Consider the following 20,054-nt stretch of genomic DNA (forward strand, 5'->3'; position numbering starts at 1 on the left):
ATAACATACCACAGATAATTCCAGTTCACCCTGTCAAACGCCTTTTCTGCGTCTAATAAAGCAACCGCCATAGGCTCCTTTGCTACCTCCGTAGCATCCAAGAGTGCTATAACTCTCTGGATATGGTTAGTAGTATCTCTTCCTGGGACAAACCCATGCTGCCTAGGGGAAACAAGCTTCTTGATCACCCGCGATAATCCTGCAGCCAGTATCTTTGAGTATATTTTAACATCACTATTTATTAATGTAATCGGGCGATATGAGGCCGGGTTTGACGAAGGTTTCCCCTTCTTCAAAAACATAACTATATTGGCCAGATCCCAAGATGGGGGGATTTCCCCTCCGTTCTGAACCTGAATGAACAGCTCTGCCATTACAGGGAATAGTAATACTTTAAAAACTTTGAAGAATTCTAAAGGAATCGAATCGGGCCCCATAGCTTTTCCGGTAGGTAGATCGCTCATTGCCCTGTCAATTTCTGAAATGTCTATCCGCTCACCCAAGCGTAAATTGTCACTCTTGGCTAATTTCTCCACCTTAATGGGGTGTAGAAACTCCGACATCTCTTCCTCCGGATGTCCAGCTATATCATTATATAATTCCTGATAGTATCTATGGAACACCTTTCTAATTCCATCTACTTCTGCTACTATCTGGCCTTGCCAGTCTTTAATCTCTCTGATAACCCCAGATGCTATTTTCTGGCTTGCCCGTATCGCTAGCAACCGCCCGACTTTTTCTCCATACTCAAACCCTTGTGCACGCTGTGCTAAATATTTCTCCGCTATTCTTTGAGCTGTATCCATGTTCATTGCTGCTTTTACTATAGCAACTTCCTCCTGAGCCCTCCTTACATCGGCTCCAGCTTCTATAGCTATAATCAGTTGCCTCTCTGCCTCCTGCAGCTTCACTTGGAGCTCTTTTATTCTACCTTGGATATCCTTCTGTCTTTTGATACTAAAACTCAAAGTTTCGCCTCGAATTCCTGCTTTCAAAGTGTCCCAGATTATCTCTACTGAAGCTGACCCCTGATTAAACCCCAAAAATTCCACTAACCACTTTCTCATATGCTCACAATATTCCGGGTCCTTAAGGAGCCCTCGTTCAAATGTCCATCTACTAACCTTTGGCTCTAACCCATCCAGTTCTAAATCTAAAACTAAAGGATTATGATCTGATACAATCCGTGAATATAGCTCAATCTTACCCTGCTTCAAAAGTACGGGAGAGATTAAAAAATAATCTAGTCGTGCTAGTTTCGCATGAGGGGATGAATAATAAGTATATCCAGGGTCTGGCTTACGCAGCTTCACCCAAGCGTCCACTAATCCTTATTCTTGCTGGATAGCGACCGTTGCCTTATATACCCGAGGTTTGCACCCCTGATACCTCTTGGTTGTAGGTGCTAATAAATCCTGCAGACCCTCCCAAGATCCGTTGAAGTTGAAGTCCCCGCATATAATATAGGGAGGGGCCCAGTCTGTTAGCTCAATGGCAAGAGTATCTACAACTACTGGATCGTCCGTAACCACCCCGTACAGAGAGCATAGTGTAAAGCTACTATGTCCACAACAACATTCTACTATTACCCATCTTCCACCCATATCTGCCTTCTGCCGAGCAATATTTAGTTTATTAGTTCGGTCTAATATTGCTACTCCTTTAGTTCTGGCTTCTTGTTCTGTCCGAGCGATCACTTTCATACCAAGCGAGCCAAGGATCCCAGAATTTTTATATTCCACATGTGTCTCTTTTAAGCAAAAAATATCTGCCTTAAAAGTTTTCAATTCCTCGGCCACGCTCCTTCTTTTACGAGGGTCATTTAATCTACATATATTAATTGAGGCAATTCTAAGCCTAGCCATTTATTATTTTTGTTGTTGCCCTTTTTTTCTCCCTTCTTCTCCTTCCCCTTCCCCTCCTTCTGCTCAATTGGATCCTTACATTTAGCTTCACTTTCTCTTGAATTCTCTGTTCCGACTGCTCTGCACTTCTTATTTTTCCACCCCATTTCTCTCTCTTCTCTTGATCCTTTCCTTTCCATTTTCTCCCCTCGTTTTTCCCCCCTCCCTCCCCCTTTGCCCCTCCCCTCCTCCCGGTTCCCCCCCATCCCCCCCCTCCACCTCCCTGGGCCAGTCTCCGCCCTCCCCCACCTCATCTCCTTCCCGCCCCCCCGGGACTGCCCCCCACCTTGTTGAGCAATCAGACCACTGGTGGCCTGAATATTGGTGTCGTGAATACAGCGGCTCACCCACCCATCCGTCTCCCAAGCACCACTTCCTCCCCTATATTTCTATATTCTATTGCTTGTCCCCCATCAAATATTGTTTTGCCTTAATTTCTGAGGTAAAGACTTTTACTTTTCCATTCATTATTGTTTTAAGTCTAGCAGGGGCCAACAAATAAGCTTCCCCTCCTTTGTCGGAGAATGGTTTAATAAGCTGTCGTAGCCGCCATCTCCGCTCCACGGTAGCATGGCAAAAATCGGGGCGGGTAAAGAAATTAACCCCGTCCAAAGAGCGTGGGGTGTTAGGACGGGTTTTGTCAGCTATCTCTTGACGTAGCAAATAATTCCCGAAATAGGCCAAGATCGCTCTTGGATATTTCGATTTTGCTCGTTGGCCCTCCTCCCGTTGGGTTATTGGAAACCTATGGACCCGTTGTAACTCATTATGCCAGTCCCAGTTCCCCAGCTCTGGAAAAGCCCCACGCAGGAGATTGACCATATACGCCTGTATATTATTTCCTTCTAGCCCCTCCGGTATGCCCAAAAATCGAAGATTGTTCCTTCTCTGTCTATTTTCCAAATCTTCCATTTTCCACATCACATTTGTCAATTGTCCGTCTCTCTCAGCGTTCTGCTCTTTCAGAGTGTCCACATCCTCCTCAACCGCCACGATCCTTTCTTCCATTGAGCATAGCTTGGCTTCGATCTCTGTGCATGATTTCGCAACTTTACGAACCATCCCCTGCAGTCTCTTAGTAGCGATCCTTGCACGCCGGCTTTCGATCCTGGTCTCAGTTTGCTGTTCTTTAATTGAGTTATATATTGACTGCAGGATCCCTGCCTCAGTGCCCATCATAAATGCGTTGCCAGGGCTACCAGCAGAGGCTCCAATGTCTGTTTTCTCATTAACAAGACCTTGGGAGCCACTGGTGGGAATATCTATTAAACCAATACCAGAGTAGTCCCACTTTAAAGTCCTACCACTCATAGATGCTGCATTTTCAACACCCTCCTGAGAACCAGGGCGTATTCTGACCATTTTCCATTGTCGGTATTGCCGTACTGTAAGTTCATTACTTGGAGATTTGTTGCTAGCCTCAGATGTCTCACTCCCTTCCGATTCACTAAAACTGCGGTCAACACTGCTGAGATCGGACTCTTCTGTCAAAGAGTAGAAATTATCACTACAATCTTTAACCCAGTCCATGAGTTGGGGGTCCTTTCCAACTACTTTATCCCATTTTTTCCCCATTTCCTAAAGGGATAGTTAGGTCATCCTTTTCTAATGCGGGTCCTGATGCTTTTATAGCTCCCTCCTTATTTTGAAGCTCGGACTCCTCATTTTGATCAGATTGTTGTATTTGAGATTGCCTGAGCCCAGAGAGGCCGGGTATTTTCTCACTTATCTCTTTATTACTATCTTCAGTCTCTATACCGGCACATGGGAGAGGGGTTTCTACCCCTAACACTTTGCTTTCCAAGGAGGGGGTTATATGTGCAGGAAGACTATCTTGCACCCCGCATGCAAGAAAGGCCGTAATAGTTGACTGGTTTTTGCCTATCGGCCTTGTTTCCAATGGGGGAGTATTGCTATTACCCGTCTTGGCATCTCTCAATGATCCGGACACATTGTTCCCAGCCGCTTTGTCAGTTATTGAGGTCAGACATTTATTTGCCCCTGCTGCCTCTCCTTTATCCTTGCCGATACGTGTCGTCTAAGCCCCCCCACTCTTATCTCCAAGATTCCGGATGGTTTTAGGCGCCACATTTGTTTTTACAGCATAAGATAATAATCTAATAAATCTTGTGACTCCGGCCACTGCAATTAGTACATCCGATATTGTTCGTTCAATAACACTCCTTAAAGAGCCATGAGGGGGTATACAGATACCAAGCTGCATTACATTGCATTCCATACACACCTGGGGCTCTCAGATTTTCAGTTACCCCCTCCTGAAACTTTGACCATTTTAGCCTCACTCCTCAGATTTCCCTGAGAGCTTTGTCGAATGGGGGAATCTGATACAATTAGTTAATATCGTAGTCCTGTGTTCAAAGTACTTTAATAATAGTCAGAGAAGACCGCCAACCGTTAATGTTTACTGTTTATACAACTACATCAGTGCTGCAGAGAATATTTTTCACTCCCCCTTTTCTCTTCTCTCTCTTTTTTTTTTTTTTTTAAAGGCCAGAGATTAGTTAATAACTGTGCAGTTCTTTCTTTTTGTGAGTTTTTGAGAGTGGCTGTTTCCGTCCTCCATGTGCCTGGTGCCTTCAGCCCCCAGAAAATAGTCAGATTTCAAGGAGCCCAAAAGATACCCCAGTTTCCTTGAGCCCTTTCTTTTTCTTAAGTGCGAATACAAGCAAAAGAAGGAAAAAAGAGTCTTCTTTTCTTTTTTTTTTTCCCAAAAGCCCTCCGGGGACAGCAGCAAAGTTCAGGAGTCACCGCATGCCTCCAGTACAATAAATCACTGTACTGTACTCACTGTGCGCTTTCAAGATGCCTTATCACGTCTATCCCCCTTACCGGAGCAAGACGCGTGGCAATTCAGAGTCCTTACTCTGAACGCGGTTCAGCCTTGAGAGTGCTGAATGCTGACCGCGTCTAATTGCGTCTCTCTGATCCCCGAGCAAACCGAAGAGCCAGGAGCCCCCGCGTCCCCGCGTTCTCCGGCGAGGGAGCAGGGGCAATCCTTTATCCAAACGGCAGCGGCTGGGTTCCTCTGACAAGGGAAATCCTCGCTGCTGCAGCACGGCGTTCCTCAGAGACGGGGGAGGCAGCAGCGGCTTGGTGCTTGGTTCCGGTGGGCGGGGCTTTCGAGCCTCTCCACTACGCCGACACCATCTTGCTCCCTGAGAGCACACAGGTATATTTTCATTGCATTTAAAATTTAACCTATGCAGTTAAATCATGTGTCCCAGCATAGAGGGAGTAGTAGAAGTGTTATGGGGTACTACACAAGAAAGTGAATATTGTAGCTTTGTACTTTTAGGTAAAGCCATACTGATATACAAATGGGAACAATTTCAAAATGTTTCAGGTTATAAGACTCAACTCAATCTATTATCAGCAAAAAATACTAATCTGGAGGTTATCCACATTTTACAACTTCCAGTGGGTCAAGGAAAATGGCAAATGTTTAACCATTACCTGCCACTAGACACCCATCTCTAGAACCACAATACTACAAAGACTTTAATAACCCCTCACAATGCACTCTTTAGCTGAGGTAGAATAGAAATCTACTGAATAGGTCACACAAACTGAGGACAAATTATTTTACTCCCACCGTTTTTTTTTTTAAACATTTATTAGACCCCACTGGTTAGAATGGTAGACATTCATCGAAAAACAAACGTGTAACAAATGGTCTAAATTGTATAACTAGCCCACCATAAATTTCCAGGTAAGGTCCTTTACAGCACTCAAATAAAATCTCAATTTGTATGAATGGAGATTACAATTAAAAATTGTTTTTGGAAGAGAAGGGATGAATATTTTATTTTCTTTAGCTATCATGCATTACTCGCTGGTACTTTTCTACAGTGTGAAGATCATGGGTGCCAACCATGATTCCATCCCCTCTCAATCCCATGACATTGAATCTCTACTTTGTACTTCTCCTGGGCTACAGTGCCTTTGATCACTGGGGGGGGAGGGGGGGAAGTGCACCACTGAAATGTTAATATTTTATGATCAATCACCACAAGGGGATTTATATGCTGTAAAAAAAGAATTTGGCCTGAAGAAAAGTGATAGGTTGCAATATATCCAACTCACTTCTGGATCCAGATCAAATGCAAGAGAAATATAGTGAAAAATGTCCCTCACACAATACATTTTTGCACAAAATTCAACAAATAGCATAGTTTTGATCTACTACCAGGTGCTAGTCCTCAAGTATATAATAAAGAATCCAAATCTTTGATAAGTTTCCCGAATATCAAACTTACAAATAAGCTATGAATTTTTGGGAACCTCACCAAATCGACAGTGGGCCCTATATTTGGCACTTCTATGTGCTGGAGTCGATGCCAGCAGTTAAGCATGATGTTGCACCTATGGTGATCATGCAGCAGAGCTGAAGATATCAGAAAGGAAGTGTGAATTGCATAAAATATATAAATAGGGTCCAACTCTCCACACCCTTCTCTAGTGGTTTTGCTGGGAGATGTGAATAAGCACAATGCTTCTGTGAACCTACTCATCTCACAGTTACTTCTAGTATTGTAACTGACCATAACACAGAGCTAGAAATCCCGAAACACACTACCACTGTCCATAGGGCAAATAAAAATATGTATAACAATGGAGCACATTTCCTGTACTCTGAAAAAAACATAAGGTGAAACAGCTAGGTGAATTTGGAGCCCATTTTCCACAGAAGCCAAAGGTCATATTGCCCTCATATCGTATTCTCACCCATGAATGTACTGACATATTGGCATTTGTAATGTAGGTACTCATAATTCAATCTATCTCCCTTCAGGCTCTCTTAAAATACTGGGTGCACATCACTGGTGAAGCAAGGATGTTATGGGCTCTATACAGGCAAGGTAAATGGGAACAACTGCTACCATGTTAGTAGTAAAAGAAAACTAGCACTGCGATGGACTATATCCTCAATTGCTGCACCTTTCACTCTTATGAAAATTGTGTTTCACAGAACACATCGGAATGATCATGGTAGTTTACGATCTTCTGCGTACCCCTTGGAAAAACTTTAAATAAAACTGTTAAGAAAATAAATTGTTCTGTTTAACACGGAAAACAATCCATATTTCAAATAATAAGGTTATTTATCCTAAAACGCTGAATTAAATTACTAGATTTCACAAGAATTTTTATGTACATGTTGAGAATATAAGCCATGCGGCCAGATGTAACATAATAACAATTCAGAGTAATAGCACTTTCGGGAATTAAAAAAATGGTCAATGAAATTAACGATGATCCATTTCCTGAGCTGAGTACTGAAGATCCATAGAGTCAAAAGTGTTGGTAACCTTTGGCTAAATTGTTAATAATAATAATAACAATACGCAATACATTTTAACTGTGAACGTTAACAAATAACCATACAGCCGGGTACTAGAGGAGAAAAATGTAAAGCTTGAACCATGAGCCTTTGCTATTCATATATTTTTTTTAATTCTTAAACTTTCTGCCTGTCCACAAGATCAACAAATATTGAAAGCATGAGGGAGGATGTGGGCTGCGTAGAAAATCCAGTCTAGGGTCTCCACTCTGGCTACTACTTGTTTCAGCAGTTGGGTTACCTGCCTTGCCCGAGACTGCAGGAGAAGAAACCTAGCCCTGCAACTTAACCAGAAAATAACAAGTACTTTACTTACTGTCAATCTACACTATGCATTGTCCTTGGAATTGTCATTACTTCATTGGCTTAGGTCCACGTTTGAGAAACTTGAAAACCCATCTGATCTTTGAGGTGTAAATAAAAGGGCTCAGGTCCCACTCGTGATTTTGCCATGCCTACACATTGCCCATCGACTAAATCATGCTGGTCTGGTATTCTGGCAGTACAACAGATTGTAAAGGATGACAGATTGATCATGAGGATAAATAAAAGTAGAACTCAGTGTAAAGAACATAAAAAGTAAGTAATTTAGGTATTACATCTCCCCCTCTCTTCTAAAGGTCCCCATTTCCTCTAGGAATGGGAAAGTTGAGCCTATAACAAACTTGCAGGGTACGTGGAACCAAAGGAGATAGAAATCAAGCAACAAAATAAAGTTAATCACCATCAATTCTAGTGGTGGCTACTATTCAACAGGAGGGTGGGGGAAGAGGGGAGGCAGGGAGTAAAAAAAATAAAAATAAACAAGTTACCTTTTCCATCGGGAAAGACGGTTTTGTCTCGTTTTCGTCCTCTTCTCTTCCCCGACTCCTGGAAGCACACAGGCTCCCAGACTCTAAGCCAATCACATGACACTGCTGTCTCCAGCATGACAGCAGCGTTGTGATTAGTCTGAGCATCCTCGTTCAGCGCTCAGACATGGAGTGGGAGCGTGAACACTTTCTCCCCCCAGCTGTGCAATTCAGCCGGGTGGAGAAATGCTAAGTGTGCATGACTGTTTGGGTGGCCAAATTGTCATGCACACTTATGGTACACTACACTACTCCTCCAGCCCAGCTGCGCCCCACCCCCACCCTAACCCTGTGTTATCAGTATTTTATTTTTCCTTGTTCTTCACTGCACAAACCAGTGGTGCGACGCTCCTCCGCTTTAGCAGAGCAGCCGATGCGAGTCAATTCTGCGATACAAAAACAGAAATTCAATATCTCACCAATAGTCAATGATGAATGTGTTCTGGGTAGCACAACAAAGACTCTATCTATGCTTGATTTGTAAAAGACAAAGGGCTTTTAGAGTTTAGCGGACGGGTTATTCCATCTCAAAACATGACAGATATCCAGTCTGCCCTATTACAATCCCCATATCAGTCATGTTTGTGACGGAGTAACCCCCTCTGCCAAACTCTAAATGAGGCCAAAAGTGCTGGGTCCAAAGTTTTATTTTTTGCATCCAAATGGGACAACAATCTAGGCAACAGGCGCATGTAGATGTTAAACAGTAAAAGAGACAACACTGAACAATGTGGAGAACCACAGGAGATTTGGTTCTGATTGGAAAGGAGATAAAGTCACTCCTTGGTAAGGGTTGGACAGGTAAGATGTGAACCACTTTAGAGCTGTACCTTCAATCCCTGTATCATGGAGTCTGGAGAAAAGAATAGCAGGGACAATGGTGTGAAGAGCAGCCAATACCTCAAGAAGGACCAAGACAGCTGGACTAAACCGCAAATGATATCAACAACAGAGAAAACAGTCAATTCAGTGCTTCTGCCCAACTAAAAGCCAGTCTGATGTGGGTGAAGTAGTTTTGAATGTTCAACATATTTTGACGAGTAGGGCAGATGAGAAATGGTTGGTATTTGGGTACATTAGCTGGGTTAATGGTCAGCTTCTATAGTGAAGGTGTAACCAAAGCTGTTTTCCACTGATTAGGGAAGATACCCAAAGTTAGGGAACAGCTGAACAAAGTGGTTAGTTCAGTAAGGTGTAAGAGTCCAAGACCATGGAGCCAACCTGCAGGGCTAATATCTAGGAGACAGCCAGATTGGTGGTTGGGCTTAGTGGCTCTGCCATCTCTTGTTCTGATAACGAAGCTAAGCCTGGGAGTATCATGCTAACTATGCATGGACTGGGTTCAGTTAAAGATGGAGTGCAGACCATTTCTGCTAAAATGGCTGAGGGAATAGTTTTGATTTTGTTGCCGAAAAGAAAATACCAAACACTCCCAAAAAGAAAAAGTGAGAAGTACTTTGTACCAGAGCACAGGAAGTCTGGAAATCATTTATAATGTGGAAAAGCTCTTCAGCTAGGAAGATTTTTGGGGGAATCCAGTGACTGTAATATGATGCTGATGCCATTTTTCAATGAGTCTCTGCCTTTTCAAGTGTAGCCTATAGACTGCACATTTGCATTGATCACTGAAGTATAATTGGCATGTTGGTTCAGCCTGCAGCACATCAAACATAAGTGGGGCAATAGGGCACCCTTTACACGTATTGGCTTTTTTGCCACTGCCATTGACCATTTGGATCAGCCTACTGCACAGACATTTGGTGGCAGGCTTGTTGTTGAAGTGTTGAAGCTGTTGAAGTGATACCGAATTTTCCCCTTTACTATGAGGCCACACCTCAAGGCAGCAACACCAACAAACTACTATATCAGCATCCACCACCACTGAGCATTACATATTGGCCTACTATGTGGAGCAATAGTGGTACGAACTTCGCTATGCAGATTTACATATACAGTGTAATTTATGATGCTTGGTAGTTCTGGAACAGACAACGGAATAGTATGGTTAATTCTCTTGTGAAACAATGGAACATAACTCATAGCTTTCAGACTGTTGGAGTACGTCATTTGCGATTTCTGTACATAAATACAGAGTAAACAGACAGAGGGATGATTCTGGTGTTTCTGTTTATAATTCTGGAGTAAGCTTACTGGCACATGTACTAAAATACTCACCAGTGTATCATTTTTGGTGTATATCTTGAGCACTGCCTATTTACGTACATATTGTATAGCATTTTTATTTTCTACATAAGCTTTGTAATATTATGGTCTAAAACTGGTTTATATATTTACTCTGTTTTTTTAAAGGGCACACATTACCTAAAAGCGTACAAGCACTTTACAAATGAAATAGAGCGTTGCCTAAGCCACATGGATTACATGGTCCTGAATAACATTTGACACAATGAAATAAATGAAAGACTAGAATGGTGGCAACAAATATCGAGCCGGAGAGGTAATTCTCTGGACGTGGGTGTGAGAAGGTAGCCTCTTTCTAGCCTTGTTACCCCCACTTTTGGCCTGTTTGTGAGTGTATGTCAGGGTGTTTGTCACTGTTTTCACTGTCTCACTGGGATCCTGATAGCCAGGCCTCAGTGCTCATAGTGAAAACACTATGGTGGTCATTCTGACCTCGGCGGTAAAAGGCGCCTACCGCCGGTCAGAAATCCTCCATAATCCCGCCGCGGTCGCGGAAACCCGCCACGGTCATTCTGACCCGCAGAAGGCAAACCTCCGAAAATCCGACCGCCACAACAGACCGCCAGACCAGCGGTCGGCGGAAAAGTGGAGGTGACAAAACCTCCACCGTCACGCCAACAGAAATACGCCCATGCCATTACGACCCACGAATCCACGCGGCGGTCATTCAAACGCGGTATTCCATTGGCGGGACACACCGCCGCGGTCAGAATACACACAAACGAACAAAACTCAGCCACATTGGACGATTTGAATCCCACACACCTGATACACATACACACACCACTCCCACACACACAATACAATATAAAACACCCACCCACATCACCCACAAACCCCTATGCTAAAAAATTCTTAAAGAAGGCCAGAGCGAGACACCAGCATCCACAAACTAACAGCCACAGCCACTCAACACCATCACCCACACACTATCCACACACAAAACAACACACACCACCACACTCAACTCACTTAAATACACATACTCCACCCCACACATCATACACACCACCCCATGGCACCCCAAAGACAACCCCGCTTCACAGACGAAGAACTCAGGGTCATGGTGGAGGAAATCGTTCGGGTAGAGCCCCAGCTGTTCGGCACACAGATACAATACACCAGCATTGCCCGGAGGACGGAGCTATGGCAGAGGATTGTCGACAGGGTCAACGCAGTGGGACAGCACCCCAGAAATCGGGAAGACATCAGGAAGCGATGGAACGACCTACGGGGGAAGGTGCGTTCCATGGTATCCAGGCACAACATCGCCGTGCAGAAGACTGGCGGAGGACCCCCACCTCAACCCCCACAATTCACATCATGGGAGGAGGAAGTCTTGAACATCCTGCATCCTGACGGCCTCGCAGGAGTCGGCGGAGGAATGGATACTGGTAAGTTGAAGCTTCAATACTGCTTCCCCCCCACCTGCATGCCAAATCATACCCCAACCCTCACCCCCATCCTCGAACCCCACCCTCACCCCCACCCCAATCCCAATCCTCACCCCCACCACCATCATCCTCACCCCCACCACCATCCTCACCCCCACCCCCAGCACACCTATTCCCCGCCAATGTCTCACCATCACAACCCACACATCCCAAAACCTAGGCCTGCATGCGTCCACTAAGCATGGACACCCATCACCAAAGCATGCCCAATGCATATACACATCCCCCCCACAAGCCACCCTCACCAAAGCCCCCACACACGAATGCCAGCACTTGGGGACACGAGAACCCATAGATACACCCATATGCCACACATTGAAACTATAACCATACCTCTATACCCCTGCAGGACCCGACCGTCAACACACCGCGGCGGAGGGGCCAGAATTCTCCACACCCCCCACCCAAGAGGCCGTCAGCGATGACAGCAGCTCTGTCGACCTGGACACCGATGACCAGCCCGGACCATCGGGGACCTCTGGACAGTCGGTTCCCCTCACACAGGCCCAGGCCACTACAGACCCAAACCCCTCTGGGAACACCAGCACAGCTCCCACCCAGCGGGCCCATGCCTCTGTCTCCAGGGCGCGTCAATCTGCGGTGTGTCTACCACTACAGGGCACCCAGGATAACCCACCACCCCAACAACAACAGGGACCTGGGGGCAGTGGTAGTGGGCACACCGGCCAGGGGGCAGAGGCCCAGGGAAACAGGGCAACTCGGAGGGCAGCTGTGCGACAGGGGGGGGAGGAGAGGCCCAGGGAACCCACTCTCCACGAGGTCCTCACCACCATCATGGGAGCATACAACCGCTCCCAGGAGACGATGGCGACGGTACTGGCCCGGTTCCAGGAGATCCAGGTACTGCAGGAGGAACACTATCGGGGGTACAGGGAGGACATCAGAGCCATCAACACCACCCTGGTTACCATGGTAGGGCTGCTGCAGGACCTCGTCAACACCAGGGCGGACACTCAACAACACCCAAGGGCCCCTGCCACTAGCCTGGACCAAGAACAGCCAACCACCTCCGCCGGCGCTAGTGGACAGGAGGCCCCCGCACAGCAGCAGCCCACCAGACCCCCACCTCCTGCAGGAGAAGAACCACCCCGCAAGAGGGCCCTGAGATCTCGCAAGAAGACAGAGTAGGATGTCAAGACCCCCGCCAGCAATGGATACCACCTGATGTCATCCCACTGTCCCACATTGTCACCCTGTCCATCCTTGAACTGCCCATGCTCCATCTCTCCACAGGCCTCTGGACAATGCACCTGTGTGACTGTTACTCTGGACTCTGCCATGGACATTCCTTCACCATAGCCCCCACCCACTTGAAACCACCCATCCCATTTTGAGCACTTAAATAAACACCTATTTTGCACCAAAATATCTGGAGTCTGGCTGTGATTTCAATATATTGTAATTGACATGACAGTGCAAATATGTCCTTGTACATGGTGAAGTCAACAAACAGCTGCCACAAAGCTGTAGTCCATGGGGAAACGAAGCACAGGACTCGTAGTGGGGACCCCAGATCTGAAATAGGGAGGGAAAAGCCAAAACTCAGTCATCATACACTGGGGCAAATAGACAGGCAGCAGAGATGCAGGAGAGTAGTTAACATTTACTAAATTATCTTTGAAATGTTACCTGTGTCCTATTGGAAGTACTGTTCAATGATTCTGTCCCTGTTGTCTGTTTCAGCCCCGTCGTCTTCCTCCTCGTCACTCTCCTCAGGTTCCACCGCTGCCACAACACCACCGTCTCGACCATCCTCCTGCAGGAAAGGCACCTGGCGGCGCAAAGCCAGGTTGTGAAGCATGCAGCAGGCCACGATGATGTGACACACCTTCTTAGGTGAGTACATTAGGGATCCACCTGTCATATGCAGGCACCTAAACCTGGCCTTTAGGAGGCCAAAGGTGCGTTCGATCACCCTCCTAGTACGCCCATGGGCCTCATTGTACCGTTCCTCTGCCCTGGTCCGGGGATTCCTTACTGGGGTCAGTAGCCACGACAGGTTGGGGTACCCAGAGTCCCCCACTAGCCATACACGGTGTCTCTGTAGCTGTTCCATCACGTAAGGGATGCTGCTATTCCTGAGGATGTAGGCGTCATGCACTGACCCTGGGAATTTGGCATTTACATGCGAGATGTACTGGTCAGCCAAACACACCACCTGGATGTTCATTGAATGGTAATTTTTTCTGTTCCTGTACACCTTCTCCCTGTCTCTTGGGGGAACCAAAGCCACATGGGTCCCATCAATGGCACCAATTACGTTGGGAATATGTCCAAGGGCGTAGAAATCACCCTTCACTGTAGCCAATTCGCCCACCTCAGGGAAAATGATGTATCTCCTCACGGATTTCAGCAGGGCAGACAACACTCTGGATAACACCTTCGAAAACATGGGCTGAGACATCCCAGAAGCAATTCACACGGTTGTCTGAAATGACCCACTTGCCAAGAAATGGAGTACTGACATGACCTGCACCAGAGGGGGAATCCCTGTGGGTTGGCGGATGGGGGACATCAGGTCGGGCTCCAGCTGGGCACACAGTTCATGGATAGTGGCACGGTTAAGACGGTAGGTCAGGATAATGTGGCGTTCTTCCATTGTCGACAGGTCCACCAGCGGTCGGTACACGGGAGGATTCATCCGTCTCCTCGCCCAACCCAGCGGACGGTGCCTAGGAAGGACAACATGGAGCACACAGTCAAGCAACCCACAGGTACGTACTCACAGCTAGCACAGTAAACGATTCTCTATGCAGTGAATGGCGTGTCTGAGTGGCTATGCAAGGCCTAGGCCTGTGTGACGCAGTTGAAATTGAGCCATGTGGGCCCTGGAAATGGCGGCTGCCTGACCTGTGAAGTGTGACAATGGGATGTGAGGTCAATGCGCTGGCGTGGCACACCGCGGAGGGCGGCGGGCGAAGACCGCGGCGCCAAGCCGCATTGGTTAACATTGAAGCCTATGGGTTTCAGGAGCCAATGGCGAAGGGCGCCGGCGGTGGCGGGACGCACCGCCGCGGTACGCACCGCCGCGGACGTGACCGCCATTTTCTATCTACTTATCCACTTGCGACTTGAACTTTCACAGGAGAGGACCTATACTGCAAGTGTTGCTGTGACCTCGGTCTGGAAGGGACAATGGCTGCTGCGCCTGGGGAAAGGGCCCCTGCCTTCACTGGAGAGGAGTTGGAGAAACTTGTGGATGGGGTCCTCCCCCAGTATGCGCTACTCTACGGTCCTCCAGACCAACAAGTGAGTTTAATTCAATCTGGATTTGGGGCCACTGGCTGGCTTGGGGGCCTGGCGGGGATGGGGGGCATGTTGGGCCTGGCGGGGGGCATGGCGGGGATGGGGGGCATGTTGGGCATGGCGGGGGGCATGGCGGGGATGGGGGGCATGTTGGGCCTGGCGGGGGGCATGGCGGGGGGCATGGCGGGGATGGGGGGCATGTTGGGCCTGGCGGGGGGCATGGCGGGGGGCCTGGCGGGGATGGGGGGCATGTTGGGCCTGGCGGGGGGCATGGTGGGGGGCCTGGCGGGGATGGGGGGCATGTTGGGCATGGCGGGGGGCATGGCGGGGGGCCTGGCGGGGATGGGGGGCGTTGGGCCACTGGCAAGGAAAATGCTGACAAACTTGAACGTGGTATTTCTCCCTCCCTGTACGTGTCACATAGGTCCGCGCCCATGAGAAGATCGGGATTTGGCGTGCCATCGCCAAGGAAGTCCGGACCCTGGGGGTCCACCATCGACGGGGCACCCACTGCCGCAAGAGGTGGGAGGACATCCGCCGCGGGACCAAGAAGACCGCCGAGTCTCTGCTGGGGATGGCCTCCCAACGTAGGCGGGGTGCCTGCCGTCAACTGAGCCCCCTGATGTTCCGGATCCTGGCGGTGGCCTACCCTGATTTGGATGGGCGCGTGAGGGCAGCACAGCAGACACAAGGGGGTGAGTACAAGCATTATCTACTCTGTTGTCGCGCAGTGGAGGTGTCTGGGTGGGGGAGGAGGGCTGGGGGTCCCCCTAGGCCAGGGCGATATCTGTAGGCTGGGCACCCCCGTAAGCCCCTGTGTCCCCAGCCACCACCCTCAGTAGTTTGTCAGTACAGCCATCCCTGGGCCGTGTCATCCATGGGTGCAGTTGTCAACTCTAGGCGTGTAGGGCATGTTCCACGGAATGCGTAGCGGACCCCAAGTGCGCAACTTAGTGCAGGGGGCATCTGTGTCTGTCATGTCCGCTAACTGTACCGGAGATCCATGTAATCAATATCCCTTTATTTCTCTCTCCCCCCCCTTTTTGTTTGTCTTTCTGTGCTTGTGTGCATCAGCATCATCAGGCGGAGGAGAAGTGGCATCGGGGCAGGAGGGAGCTGCATCTCACATGGCCCAGGAGGGCCATGCCACAGAGTCAGACTGGACCAGTGAGACGGAGGGCGAGGGGAGCTCCACGACGGGGACGACTGGACCCTGCAGCGACACGGACACGTCCTCGGAAGGGGGCTCCCTTGCGGGGGTGGCACCATCCGTGCCCCGCGCCATTACAGGTACAGCCGCCACCCAGCGCACCATCTCCGCCCTCCCAGCAGCCCCTCAGCGTTCGCCCCGTGCCCGCTCTGCCAGGAAGCCGGGCATCTCCTTCGCCCCAGGCACCTCAGGCCCTGCCCCTGTTACCCCGGCTGCCCTCAGTGAGGAGGTCATTGACCTCCTCCGAACGCTCATTGTTGGGCAGACTACCCTTTTGAATGCCATCCAGGGGGTGGAGAGGGAGGTTCATCGCAGCAATGTGTAGCTGGAGGGCATTCATTCGGGTCAGGCTGCCCATCAGCGATCGTTCCAGGCTCTGGCCTCAGCACTGACGGCAGCCATTGTCCCTGTCTCCTGCCTGCCTCTACTAACTCCCTCCTCCCAGTCTCCTGTTCCTCTGCCTGTCCCACCCACACCATCAGACCAGCCTGCACACACCTCAACACCCAAGAGAAGCTCATCCAAACATAAGCACCACAGATCACGCAGACATTCACACACGCAACATTCCGATGCAGACATGCCAACAGTCACTACCACCTCTGTGACCCCCACCTCCTCGTCTCCCTCCTCCCTCCCTGTGACGTCTACACTCACACCTCCATTCACCTCACCATCAGCCAGTGTTTCCATCACCAGCACACCCTCCACTCCAGTCCGCACACGTGCAGTCACCACCCCCACTGCCATTTACACGTCCCCTGTGTCCTCTCCCACTGTGTCTGTCACCCCCTCTTCCACACCACACAAACGCAGCCACCCACCCACCCAACAGCCATCCACCTCACGACAGCCTATCCCTCCTGCACCTGCACCCAAAGACAGCAAACGTGACTCACCTACAACCACATCCTCTCCCTCCACTCCCATTCCCACTGTACCTACCACTCTCCATTGTCCCAAGAAGCTCTTCCTCGCCACTACTAACTTCTTTCCTGACCCTGAGCCCCCCCCTCCTTCTCGTCGGGGTAAGAAGAGCACCTCAGCCACCACCAGCCCTGCAGCCCCCTTGACAAGGGTGCAGGGGTATTGGAGCCCGCCAGCCCGCATGTCTGGATCTTCGCCCAGCAGCAAGGGGACAGCCAGCCCACCCCCTGGGAAGAGGAGCAGAAGGCGGAAGGGGCGCCGCAGGAGCCCGCCTTCTACATCCCCCCCGGACACCACCCAGAGACAGTCACCAGCCACAGCTCCAAAGGGAGGAAAGGGCCACAGGCCCACGACTAAGGAGGGCAAGGGCAGCAAGTCGGAGAGGTCAGGCAGCAGGCCTGCTGCCCAGGAGGAGCCCACAACCCTCATAGCCGCTGCCCCGGGAGGAACCGGCACAGCTGCCCCGGGAGAGCCCACCACCCCCATAGCCGCTGCCCAGGGAGGACCCAGCCCAGCTGGCCAGGAGGGCCCCACCACCCACAGCCCAGGTGGGCATTGAAGGAGCACCATCCCCGCTGCCCAGGAGGGCACCACCAGGCAATTAGCAGTTGGCCATAGACCGGCCGCCGTCTCCAGAACCGCTGAACTGGGCCCCGCCGTCTCAAGAACCGCTCCGCTGGGCCCCGCCGTCTCAAGAACCGCTGAACTGGGCCCTTCAAGGCAAGGAGCGCTGAACTGGGCCCGCCGTCTCCAGAACCGCTGAACTGGGCCCCGCCGTCTCAAGAACCGCTGAACTGGGCCCCGCCGTCTCAAGAACCGCTGAACTGGGCCCCGCCGTCTCAAGAACCGCTGAACTGGGCCCTTCAAGGCAAGGAGCGCTGAACTGGGCCCCGCCGTCTCAGGAACCGCTGAACTGGGCCCTTCAAGGCAAGAACCGCTGGCCCTTTGGCAGACGTGGCAGGGCAGGATCTATCTCGGGCAGGGCTGCAGGATGTCCTCTGGCCAACTTGCCTCCTCCAGTGGCAGTGGGGTCTGTTATGGACTGTATGGACTGTGGCTTTGCTCTCCCCAGGATGGCCCAGTGGGCAGGCCACCCACTGTATGGACTGTATGGACTGTGGCTTTGCTCTCCCCAGGATGGCCCAGTGGGCAGGCCACCCACTGTATGGACTGTATGGACTGTGGCTTTGCTCTCCCCAGGATGGCCCAGTGGGCAGGCCACCCACTGTATGGACTGTTTGGACTGTGGCTTTGCTCTCCCCAGGATGGGCCAGTGGGCAGGCCACCCACTGTATGGACTGTTTGGACTGTGGCTTTGCTCTCCCCAGGATGGGCCAGTGGGCAGGCCACCCACTGTATGGACTGTTTGGACTGTGGCTTTGCTCTCCCCAGGATGGGCCAGTGGGCAGGCCACCCACTGTATGGACTGTTTGGACTGTGGCTTTGCTCTCCCCAGGATGGCCCAGTGGGCAGGCCACCCACTGTATGGACTGTTTGGACTGTGGCTTTGCTCTCCCCAGGATGGCCCAGTGGGCAGGCCACCCACTGTATGGACTGTTTGGACTGTGGCTTTGCTCTCCCCAGGATGGCCCAGTGGGCAGGCCACCCACTGTATGGACTGTATGGACTGTGGCTTTGCTCTCCCCAGGATGGGCCAGTGGGCAGGCCACCCACTGTATGGACTGTTTGGACTGTGGCTTTGCTCTCCCCAGGATGGGCCAGTGGTCATGGAGTCCCCTCGTGGATCTGGCGTCGTGTACTCAAGTGGCTGAGGTGCCCCCCCTTCCCTTCCCCCTGAGGTGCCTGTCCTATTTTCTTTCTGATGCCCCTGCAGTGTTCTCTCCATGGAGTTCTTGTCGTGGGACTGGGCCTTGCCCCTTTGCACAGGACCCCTGTGATCCACGGACAGTGGTTGGACTACATTTAGTAGCTGTATATATTTTGTACATAGTTTATTTATTTATTGGGATTACTGGTGTACATATTTCAATATATCTGCCCGTTTATGATCTCTTCTTTTGGTCTTTGCACTATTTCGGTGGGGGGTGGTTTGTGGGTTGTGACAGTGATCTGTGGGAATGCATTGATGTGTGTGTTGTAGTGGGTGTGGGTGGGTGGGTGTGTGCCGGTAATCTTTTCCCTCCCCTGTGTCGTAGGTGCAGTACTCACCGATGTCTTCCGCGCCGCCGGGCGTGCTCCTGGTATATGAGCAGGTATAGGAGTGCGGGGATGACCTGCAACTCTGGTTCCATACTGCCGGAATCTCGCGTGGAGTGCGTAGAGGTGAGCGTTTTCCCGTTCGTAGTCTGTTTCCGCCGTGTTCTTATCGGCGGTGCTCCCGCCCCGGAAAAGGTGGCGGATTGGTGGGTCGTAATAGTGTGGGCGGTACATTGTCTGCCGCCTGGCTGTTGGCGGGAACCGCCGCGCTGTTTGTTTGTACCGCCGTGGCGGGCGGAGTGTTAATACGGCGGGCTGTGTTGGCGGTTCCCGCCAGGGTCAGAATTGCATATTTTAGACCGCCGGCCTGTTGGCGGCTTGGCCGCCGCTTTATCACCGACCGCCAGGGTCAGAATGAGGGCCTATGTTTTCAGTATGTTTGGTATGTGTCACTGGGATCCTGCTGGTCAGGACCCCAGTGCTCATAAGTTTGTGGCCTATATGTATGTGTCACTGGGACCCTGTCACACAGGGCCCCAGTGCTCATAGGTGTGCATGTATATGTTCCCTGTGTGGTGCCTAACTGTCTCACTGAGGCTCTGCTAACCAGAACCTCAGTGGTTATGCTCTCTCATTACTTCCAAATTGTCACTGACAGGCTAGTGACCATTTTTACCAATTTACATTGGCTTACTGGAACACCCTTATAATTCCCAAGTA

The sequence above is a fragment of the Pleurodeles waltl genome, chromosome 10, assembly GCF_031143425.1.
Source record: "Pleurodeles waltl isolate 20211129_DDA chromosome 10, aPleWal1.hap1.20221129, whole genome shotgun sequence".
Lineage (NCBI taxonomy): Eukaryota > Metazoa > Chordata > Amphibia > Caudata > Salamandridae > Pleurodeles > Pleurodeles waltl.